This window comes from Ischnura elegans, chromosome 7, assembly GCF_921293095.1.
Source record: "Ischnura elegans chromosome 7, ioIscEleg1.1, whole genome shotgun sequence".
NCBI classification, from domain to species: domain Eukaryota; kingdom Metazoa; phylum Arthropoda; class Insecta; order Odonata; family Coenagrionidae; genus Ischnura; species Ischnura elegans.
Genome location: NC_060252.1, coordinates 98663341 through 98675318, shown reverse-complemented (window position 1 = coordinate 98675318; position 11978 = coordinate 98663341).

Below are 11978 nucleotides of genomic sequence, written 5' to 3'. Positions count from 1 at the left end.
TATTCATAATAATCAAGTTATTTGCTTTTACAAATCCTAGTTTAGACATCTCTTAATGATCACCTATTAAAACTGCCTATGGTCGGAAAGTTTCCTTCGTTTGATAAGGTATTTATAATCCTTATTTAAGCCAAGCGCTATCCGCTAGCAGGGTACTCTGCTACCTGCAAGCAGCCTGCATCACAGCAAAGCACATACCCTCGTCCCAAGGTCACCTCACACGGCGAAAGCGGGAACCAGAATGACGTCACGCGGAGTTTTCCCAGGATTCATACTCAGCCGTCGCGTTTTCGCGCGCTTGAAAATTTTCACTTTTCATTTTATGGCGAAAAATTTATTTTGTCATTTAAAAATCTAAAAGCTTGAAATGCGTACTCCAGGAGTAATAATCTTTCAATTTAGGCAGTAAATAAATAATAGGAAACCATCGTATTGAACGTCACATGATTTAATTGACGATGGCTTTTTTTCGATGATAGCAAAACTTCAACATTTTATTTCCGCCCTACACTATTCCCCTCTGCTGTCTGAATGCTGCATTCGTTGCCGATGCTTCAGGAAGTATACCTGCAACGTTATGATTCAATATGTTATCTATCTATCTATACAAAAACATTCTTCGCCATAATGGCCTGGGCACCAAACAAGGCCAAAAAGGGTAGGGTTTAATAAAAATATAAAAGGTACACGGAACTAGGATAATTCAATCCTTAATTTTTTTAAGTTAATATATTTCCAAATATTTGAGAAAATCTCTGTGTAATTTATGCAAAAACACCTGCATAATACCCTGCAAACCTCTTTTCCAGTTCTTTGGCGGAGGATGACAAATCACCAGAATGCAGCATGTAAGGGAACATGCGTGCATAAAAATATTACGTGCAGTAACAAAAAGTACATATGCATTCACGCAAAGGAAAAACTCGCTGACGATTCTTAAAGTAAATCCATGTAAGGTTAGAGCAGAGGAAAAAGATAAGCATATAATTAGTCTTCCTCGGGAGCGACGCCATTAAATATTTTTATAATGAACGCCACATTTTAAATCTTTCTGTTTAGTAGTCAATTTTTAGATTGCCATAAATTTAGCCACTACCACTGACATAAAAACTTAAAATCGCCAAGATTGGTGCCCATTGTATCAGCTAAAGAAGTATATGTGAGAGAAAGACGACAGTATTCGCCCATGAAAATGGGACCGGATCAGCGATGTCAAAAACTATCGCGTCTTATTGCCTTGAGAGTACTTCAAATTTTTATACAGATAACTTGGCGGCGAATCGAAATAAGAAAAAGGTACTTTCTAACTATCATTGACTATCAAAATTTGCTTAAAAATTACTCTAAAGTTGTCCGTGTGACCTCAAAATGTAGGATAAATTTATCATGACTGTTTTATAAATAATTATTAATAGTAAGCTGTGCAGAAATCCTCAAGGTGTCTCTATTCTAACGCTTAAAATTGTACCGATATTTTATATGGAATATCTAAACTCCTTGTGAGGTGAGAAAATACGTTGAAACCGTTATTGTTGACTCAGTTTCTTAGAGTATAGGTCCTAATAAATTTTCAATGCAAGTTCCGGTGTAGTTATACCCCTTCATCAGGGATAATTTATTTTCATCCATTTTGTCAACATTAATATGCGGGTCGATTTATATAAATTGTATTTATTTATTTACATTTTCAATGGTAAAACGGGCGAATAATATGTTAATTACAATATAAAAATATCTTAACGGAAAACTTTCTCTAAGGAAATAAAAATAATAAAGTAAATTTTCTACGAGGCAAATTAATTTTATTTTTATTTTTGAAGACATATCTTATTCCGTGATTTAGGATCGATTATAGAAAACTAACAAAAATATGAATCAAATTCATGATTATTTCATTTTGTTATGAAGTTGGAGAATTGCAGTGAGTGCAATGGAATTAGGGAAGAGTGATTACCTACTGGCTACAGTGCTTGGCTGCCGACCAAAGGCTCTAGGGTTCGAATTCCGAGTGAACTTTCACACACTCCCAAAAAGAATTTTTTTTAGCGCGCGGTCGCCCGGAGAAACGAAATGGCCTCATTACCCTCAATGTGTAAATTTCAAACGCCCTTACTTTGGGTTGAGTTCTACCCTCACCTTTTCAACCAGCCAATCTTCTGGTTGAATCGCCGAATGAGTAATAATAATAATAATAATAATAATAAATAATTTTATTACTCGTCACAACAAATTACATGACAATAGCAAAATTGAGTAATTTTAGGTAGCCACGAAGGATAACCTGTTTGTGGCTACTATCCAAAATAATAATACATTTTCTTTACATATAGTGTAGCTCATTTTGTGTTACCTTGATGATCTATACTAGCAAAGCTTAAGTGCCTACTTGAAAAAACAACTAAAGTAGTATTTATAATTCGTTTACATCAATATCTTATAATAATATTTGTTCTACACTTTCTTTAGTGAGAAGCCAAGAATGTGCATTTTGCAAAAACTTTTTCAAAGACTGAAATACAGCATGACTGGGGTAACAAATTAAAAACCTTTGGTCCAACGTACAAAAAAACATCTTTTAAACAAAGTAAAATTTGGTTGAAGTTGAGTGAATGTTAAATTTAATTCATGCCAGTCAAATATAGATGAGATGGAACATGTATATCTATAAATAGTCATAATTATTTTCACACCCACATCAAGGTTGCTGATATTTATTTTGATATCAAGAATATTTCTTTATTCTATGCCTATAAATTTAGTTACATGTGTATTCTTCCAAAACAAGTTACCCTTTTAAATCCTAATGGAATGATTCTCTTAGGTTGACTTGATTTTTTGGAAATTTTTTACAACTACTTTCTTCTAAAAATATTCAAACTATGAACAGTTGAACAATGAAAGTATGAACAGTTCAATGCTAATATGGAGCCTTTCCACCACGTTCAACCTTATAGTTTCGATTTTATTATGAATAAATTGTTCTAACTTAAGATTCTTTGCTAAACTTCATCTTAGATTTTACATGGAGCAGGTAAATGAACTGCAAACCATGAAGTTCTTGACGTAGCAAAGGGTAAGTAAGAGAAAACTTCTAGAGAAACCGTAAAACAATGAAATGTACATTATAACCTCGGAGCAAGCGACCTCCAGGGGCCACAAAAACTTTCGCCTGGTGGTAACGCGGGAATTAAAATTAATGAACGAAAAGTCTGCGTAACCAAGAGCAAAGAAAAGGCAGAGAAAATGCATCTATATGATTAAAAAACACAAATGCGAATGCCATACTACTAAAAAATGAACCAAATAGCCTAATTTTCCAAGAACCTTCTAATACCTCCTTAATGAAACACAATGGAAGTCAGGGGCGCAGCTAGAAATTAAGGCTGGGAGGGGGTTAGGTGCAACTAATACCTGGGTGTGTGGGGGCATGGAATACCCACTAGGATAAGCAGTAGGTGCGAGATTAATAAATTGCGGAATTTAAAATAAATGGTTCAAAATGGTGAGTTTTACGGCTTTCTGAGGGACATTTTATTAATCCTTACATTATTCTATTAATAATATCTATCAAATTAAGTAAAATGGATTAAATTTAAAAATTTCTCAGAGCTCTGGGGGGGTTTTATCCCCCAAAACCCACACCTTGCTGCGCCACTGATGGCAGTAACCAAGAATCGAAGAGTCCTTACACTTAAAAAATTTGATATGTGCCGGGAACATCTTAAAAATGTCTTCAGGCATTCCATTCCTTTAAGCAGGAAGGATTTCTTCGGATGTGAAGGTGTTGACAGCGCGAATGTGGTCACATTTCTTATGTCTTGACGCGTTTCTTGTTTCGCCTGAGGTGAGTGGGATGAGAATTCGACAACGACGCGTAGAGGACGAGAGTCGCCTTAAGGAGGCCCCAGTTTCCCCATCTCGCCCACTGAGGACCACAGCCCACACAACAGAGTGTGGATGAAGTGGGGATGGTATCTACATTCCCAAAGAACCCCTGGCGGCAAAGGGAGAGGGAAAGAAATTCTCCCGAGATACTATTTATAACCGAAGGCGTCAACCCAATATGGATGCGAATGAGGACAGGCGTCGGGATGCGTTCGAGCCAAGGGGTACTTCAACCTTGGGACGAATCGGTATTGGCCAAATTGCTACGGAGCTCCATGATAGAGGTGCCCAGTCTTCAGGTTTTACAGCATCAAAGGTTTTGACGCCGCACCCTATTTCTAGGTGTAAAAATAGCTATGAAATAAAGGACATAAAACGCCTCACAGATAGATGAATGAATACCTTTTCCCGCACACGTCAAATGACCATAATAAAGTGAATTACTCTCGTGTCTCTCACCGACTTAGTACTTCTCGTGGTCAGCCAATCGTGAGGCCCTGAAGATGAACGCCGATTGGGTTTTCGAAACATCGCCTTCACAGAGAAAGTGAATGAGTTTTGTCTGAGTGATTTCTTGTAAATGTACACTAGATTGTTATGTTGGGATATCTTACTTTGTCATTGTATTTATTTTCGTTTGGACGCTGCAACGACAATGATTAACAAATGCATTGTGTGGCATATTTAATGATAAGGGACACCAAGATTTGTTTGGGCAAACCTGTCGCTCTCGACGTGTAGAGGGTATGGGCAGGGTAACAGGTTAGCCAAAGACCCGCCATTATAATCTAAATATTGTTAATATGTTATCGAACGAGAGATACAACAACCTGTCCAGGTTTTGTTTCGATTTCATGACCCTGATACCGCATTAAAAGTCAGTCCGCAAAGTACATTTAAGAGGCATATTTCATGAATAATCTTTTTCGCAATATTTAAGTGAGCATAATATATTTTCCTGCATGAATGATATTTTTATGACATTAAATTTTCAAATTAGCCCTCATATATAGTGCTATCATTCCATACATTTGAGAAATAGCACGTAAATATAATTCCCCCTACATGAGAAAAGCAGTAGAGGCGAAGATGAGAGGGATATATCCCCCTCCATAACTCTAAAAATAAAAAATAGTTGTATCACAGCAATCCTCCTTGTTTTAAATATGGCAAATAGCTGTTTTTGCTTTAATTGTGCCTTGATAATTTAATCAAATTAGCAGTTTATAGGCTTACTAATTGTTATCATGTTTTTCTATCATACATTCATGTTAAAGATCAAAACTTCGTTTAGTATTATATGATGTGTCTGACAGGGGCGCAGCTAGGAATTAAGGCCGGGGGAGTTAAAGTGCAACTAATACCGGGATGTGGGGGGGGGGTATGGAATTCCCACCAGGGTATGCGGGAGATGCAAAATTTATAAATTTCGGAATTTTAAAGGTAAATGGTTCAAAATGGTGAGATTTAAGGCTTTCTGAGGGATATTTTATTCATCCTTACACTATTCTATTAGTAATATCAATCCAATTAAGGAAAATGGATTAAACTTAAAAATTTCTCTAAGCCCTGGGGGGGGTTTATCCCCCAAAACTCCCCCCTCGCTGCGCCAGTGGTGTCTGATGTGGTATGCCATTCAATCCCATCCGTCTCCCATGAAAGCCGAGACCTAGTTACGCCACTGAACATCAGCACACATCTCCCGCGACGTCCATGCGACGCATCGCAATCGCAACGACGCACATACCAGTAAATAATATTGATGATTCCATAGCCTTCGCTACCTATCTGTATCACTATTTCAAAAGTAAATACCAAATTGGATGAACCAGTGAACTTCGTCCCAACGGCGACATCACCGCAAAACCACGTACCGTGCGTGGTTAACCGACACTTGACGTGGCTTCTCTCACTTCCAACAAACACCTCTTGAATGCCTGGTCCAACAAGATGTCATGTCTCCTAATATCGATTCTTTTCTAATAAAATCTGTCTCCGTTAGGTGTTGATGATTTTCAGCTGCTCGTATCAGGGTTCCGAAAGAAGTATAGAAAAATTTAAGGACTGTATGATTGCGTAACATACAAGAGCGACTTTTTAAGAATATTTTACTAATCTTCACCTTCAAGAAAACAGCATATTTTACGGCCTTAACATCAGGTTATTCTAACAATCAACAGAAATGGACTAAGCAAAACACCCATACCCTGGATATGGGCAACCTACCCACCTGGTCAGGTTGTCCTAATCGATCTTGCGACGTTAAATTTGGCAGACCAGGACTTTACCCCACTGCCACCAAGGCCGCCACATATTTTAAACTTAACAAACAAATTTATTTTGGGCGAGAAAAATTGTTGTATCTAATTAGAGGGTACAACTAAACACGATTTACTGCTAAGAAACACGAGACGCACGATAAGGTAATGTTTATGATATAATCACATGCAACTCTATATTCATAATATTTTTATGAATATCAATAAATAAATAAATCACCATTTCTCTCCCAGCAACGCTCATTTGAGACGCAAAAACGCGAGTAATTCATCGACTTTGCTATTTGCATCGCTATATTGCCACGATGATTCCACCTTAGTCTGCAAATAAGCTTCAATTTAATGCGTGCATCACGAAAACATGTTTTTGGAGTGAAACTATTACCTGCAAACGTAAGGAGATAGGACTATGACTCAATTGAAAACCAATACTTTTTACATATGTTACTTTAAAATATGTTTCCGCTATAGAAGACATCCATCAAGGGGCGGGGAAAAAACAAAATAATGTAACAGAGAGTGAGGATAACTAAATCTTTAAATTTTTAATTTAAGAGTTATTCCAACTATTTGAGTGTACCTTAACTCCCGTTTGCATGAAAATAACGTTATTACAACCAGTTTACAGAACAAATGAACAATAAATGATTCTTACGCAGCACTTTGAGTGAAATTCCAGTACCCGTATATCAATGGCGGAACTTATAGAAAAACTTAATCGCGGAAAATGGTGAAATCACAGCAAAAATCAAAGTGGGGTTTGCTCGATTTTGAAATAACGGGAAAATTGTAATTTTAGCCCTGTAACTCTTTCTACCCAGAGGTGCTCCTAGGAGAAATCAGATTTCATGTTTTTTAATTTTGAAAACTTGAAAGTTTTGCACTCAATTATTATTATCGTGGCAGCAAAATATTTCGTCATTACAATTTACACCACAAAATAATGCATAGCTTATATATTTCCTAAATAGAGCTGAAAATTTATACATTTTTAATGTTTCTTAGAAGCAACATGGTGTTATAATGGTTTAAATCTGCAGCTCATATCTCCGAATGACCAAATATTCAAAGAAGAAAGCATAATGGTTACGATTCTGGAATTTCTCGGATACGTTCACAAACGTCTAACATTAATATTTTCAAAAATGTTTTCTTTCTCATGACCTCTATGGTTAATGTTGATTCAGTGTTTTGGAGCATAAATCCTGTAGAATTATAATGATTAAATTAGTCGGTGGTTTCCGATGATACTTTGTAGAATTTGCTGCAAATTTTTAATTAATAACTTAGGGCCGATTTCACCAACGCCGATCAACGCTTGATCATGGATCAACCGTACAATTAATCGCCAATCACACTGATTGAGTTTCACCAACGACAATCGGGGATCAACATCCTTGATCAAGTTGACCATGGATTTTATTTGATCAAACCATGATCAGCCAAGATGGCCGACGTATTGTTATCATCTGACGAGGAGTTGGACATAATTATAAGTTATTTCAACTTATGTGCACACCACAGAAAGTAAACGCGTATGATATATACGAAGAATAAGGAGTGAAATGAAATGTAGATTATCCAAACCTGCCGTTGATTTCGTCCTAAAGCGTATTCCTAACAGCATGGACAAAAGAAACAGAAGGAATCATCCATATCACCCTTGAAACAACTTTTAATAGCTCCGAAATTCTACGTAACGGAAAGCCTTCAGTTACATTGAGTGGCTTGAACACACGGTATTTAAATGTAGCGGGTTTTCAACATGAGAGTAACGTGTATCGTAACGGTAAGATTGACGTTGTTTTTGAAGACACCGTTATGTTGTTGGAAGATATTCCTACTGTGGGTCTTCTTTCGTTTATGGTTTTGTATATAAATCATACTTTTTATTATAATTGCTATGTGTGCGGTATTAAACTTTGCTTTCCCACAGAATTTTTCGTTAAATCTTATTTTTAACTAAAACACCTTTGGAGACCCTTTGAAACACTCATTGATGGCCGTCGACCAAATTAATTCCATGGATAGAGTCTCTCAATTGCTTTCGAGGGATCGTTCTTGACTTTCACTCATTCACCGACAACATATGATTCCGCTCAGATCGACCGTAGCATTCCTAGAAACATCAGTATGGGATCACGTACCATTTAATGAAACGACCCCGTCAAACGGGGGATCCGTCTACCTGAGAAATCTAACTTCAACTCTTTCCCACCGGCCTTTGTTCTAAGTGGTGGTAGGTGGTAGATGGTGAGGGGGAAGGGGAATGGAGGCCTAAATGAGCGGGTATACTCCCGAAGGGTAGTGTTGCACACGGTATCCCTGGGTATGTCGGTTGCCGCACCCGAGAACGCAACGTCGAAACAACACGTCCAATCAAAGTCGTGATGTCTCTCGTTCTTTTCATTTTTAAATGCTCTTAATTGTTCTTAGGGAAAGGATCCTTCGAGATTTTTTTCGGGAGTGAACCACACTCACAAACTCACCTTTTAGATGCAAAAAAAATGAAGAGCGATAAGGGCCTCAGCCGTCTGCCTCCCTTCCCGAAAAAATTGAGGTCGGCGCACGAAGGTTTTGGCGGAGACCGTTAAAAAAAATGCTCGTAGATCTAAACTCTCACTCTAAGGGGCCTCAAACTACGATGCGTAAAGAATATGCTGGGGTTGCTTAGGAGGGAGATGAGAACATGTATTAAATGCTCTCACTGGTGGTAAACACATACGTGAAGTATGCGGGAAACCTAACCGCAAACTTGGATTTGTAAAAAGAATTCTCGTTAAATGCCCAAAAAAAGGTGAAAGAAATAAGCTACCTGACTCTAGTGAGCCTTCACTTGGAATATGCTGCTAGCTGCAGAGACCCTTGCGAGGTAGGACTAATAGCTTAAATCAATCGAGTACAGCGCAGGGCGGTCAGATTTGTGATGAGTTGTTACGACAAAAAGTGCAGCGTTTCAAGAATGTTACACGAGTTAGGATGGGAATCTTTACAGGAGCGTAGATCGAAGTATAGGCTTAACTTACTTAGGAAATTCGAAGAAGATATTTTCTCAGACGACGTGAATCATATCCTTCGTTTCCCATCGCACTATAGTGGACGCGATCATGAGAATAAAATAAAATAAATAGACTGCAAAACAGAGAGATTTAAAATGTCATTCTTCCCTTGTACTATTAAGGATAGCAACGTTGTCTCAATTGATAGGATTAATGGCGTCGCTCGCTAGGATCACTCATTGCATGTATTTTCATAGTTCTAACCTTGCATGTATTTGCTCTAGGAATTACTAACCATTAGCAATTCTTTTATGAATAAGCATGCATATTTTGCTAGTGCGCGTAATATTTCTATGACCGTGCGGTGTACATGTGGCGGTCCTCTTGCATGCTGCATGTTGGTGATGGGTCACCCCCTGCGAAACACCCTAGAAGTGACTCGCAGGGTATTATGTATAAGTAGATGTAGATGGTAGCAGTGTGGGCGTTAAATGGAATTTTTCCCTTTTAAGGAATTTTAAAAATCCTTTCCTTTTTTTAAATTTTGTCCATATAAATCCCATGTTATCGATTTTATTTACATTACCATTCATTTACATTTCTTACGCTTCAAAAGTATATCTAGAATAAATTTGGGATCTTCGGTTATATTCATAGAATTAGCAATGTTTTATAAACGTGATCCCACCAACAAGCTAAAGCCTTTTGGCCAATTAAATCTTCAACGTGATTTTGTACCTATCTATGTTATTATAAAAATTTTAAGGGGTAAGAAATATTGCTATTATTAAATTATTTCCTGTCCACTTCACTCACTCACTCATCACGGCACTCTTTGTGATGCGATACTATCAGAATTACCTACACATAAGGCCAGGGGCGCAGCTAGGAACTAAGGCTGAGGAGGGTATAGGTGCAACTAATACCGGGGTGTATGGGTATATGGAATACCAACCAGGATAAGCGGTAGGTGCGAGATTAATAAATTGCGGAATTTTAAGGTAAACGGTTTAAAATGGTGAGTTTTAGCGCTTTCTGAGGGAAATTTTATTAATCCTTACACTGTTCTATTAGTAATATCAATCCAATTAAGTAAAATGGATTAAACTTAAAAATTTCTCTAAGCTCTGGGGGGGGGGGGGGGTTAACCCCCAAAACCCCCCTCGCTGCGCCACTGCATAAGGCTTCTCACGGCGGTGAAACAATATTAAATTATGGCGTAAATTATGACTGTCGGCGGAGCAATAATGTTAAATGCATGTGGTAATATGGCTACAGAATATAGCAATGTGGGAAACGATTGTATCTCTCGTGGGTTAAAATGTACATGTGAAAAACGTAGCCTCGGATTACTCTATACTGTTACCCAACGTCGAGCTTCAAAAAAGCGAAACCAAAAACAATGAAAGCGTTAGGAGCGGAGTGGCTGTTGTTAACCCCGGTTCCCACCCCATGGACTATAGCCGACTCTGATTGTTGGGGCGTGGACTAGGAGAATGGGCAATGCCGCCCCTTTCGGAGTAGGAGGGACTGTAACGTCCGAGATTAGCGGTTTCAGGGGCCAGGGCCGGTAGTGCCGCACGCCATTAACCTAAGACTGTGACTCGGGCGGGGAGGTAGCCGTTGCGTGGGAGTTTTGGTAGGGTTTATGGGTGGGTAGAATGAAAAGAAAGAATAAAAAAAAATGGAAGATTGGTTTGGGGAGATGTGTGGGATGGCTGCCCGGGGCCGAGAGCGTGGGAAGATTGTGTTCCCGGAGGGCACGGGGTTAGCGGGCGAGTAGTGGGAGGGTCAGGTGCCCCATGCAGGCTCGGGGGTGGCCCGTCCTAGGGGTGGATGGCACCCGCTTATTATCGAATCCTTGCAGCGCTGAGATTAACGCCCTGGACCCCGCCCTGCTCAACCCTAACGCTGCCTTATTTTTCTCAGTTTCTTCCAGAACGTGTGCTTGGTTGGAGGGTGAGATTTAAGTGGTTTCTGAGCTAGTGGGGAGGGGAGGATAAAATACTTGGCGCGTGAATTACTAAAAGCTGTATCGTTTTGAGTGAATCAACGTTATTTAAGTATACCGGGACTAGCCAAAGTGATAACTTTTACGGAGTCACCCGCAATGCACAAATTGTGCGAAAAATCCACAGAGGAAAAATCATTCACCTTGACCAGGATTCGAACTCGGATCCCTCGATTTCCGGCCGAGTGCTTTAGCCAGTTAAGCTACAGGCGTAATTAGCTTAAGTTAAGCTAAGGCGTCATTCTCCAATTTCCACAGGGGAGAATGACGCCTCGGTATCTTAACTGGCTAAAGCACTCGGCCGGAAATCGAGGGATCCGGGTTCAAATCCCGGTTAAAGCGAATGATTTTTCCTCTGGATTTTTCGCACGATTTGTGCATTGCGGGTGACTCCGTAAAAGTTATCACCGTGGCTAGTCCCGGAATACTTAAATAACGCATCCTATGTTTTTTAGCATTCGTCGATATTCCATAAGAGTGCAATGTAATTTCTTTAAAATTTTTGAATACTGTACGATTTAATTTCTGTTTATTCATATAGCTCTCTATTATAACAATGGACATAGGCGGATCCAGGGGGGGGACACGGGGGCACGTGCCCCCCCCAGACCCTTATAAATATGATAGATTTTTAATACGGTCCCATTATAATTTCGTTCGTTTTGTATAACAAGGTATCCTTGTGCCCCCCCCTGAACAATATCCTGGATACGGCCGTGCTTGTGCCCCTCCCAGAAAGAAATCCTGGATCCGCCCCTGACAATGGACATGATTATTTTGCTAAGTTTTACTTTTTTAAGTGCA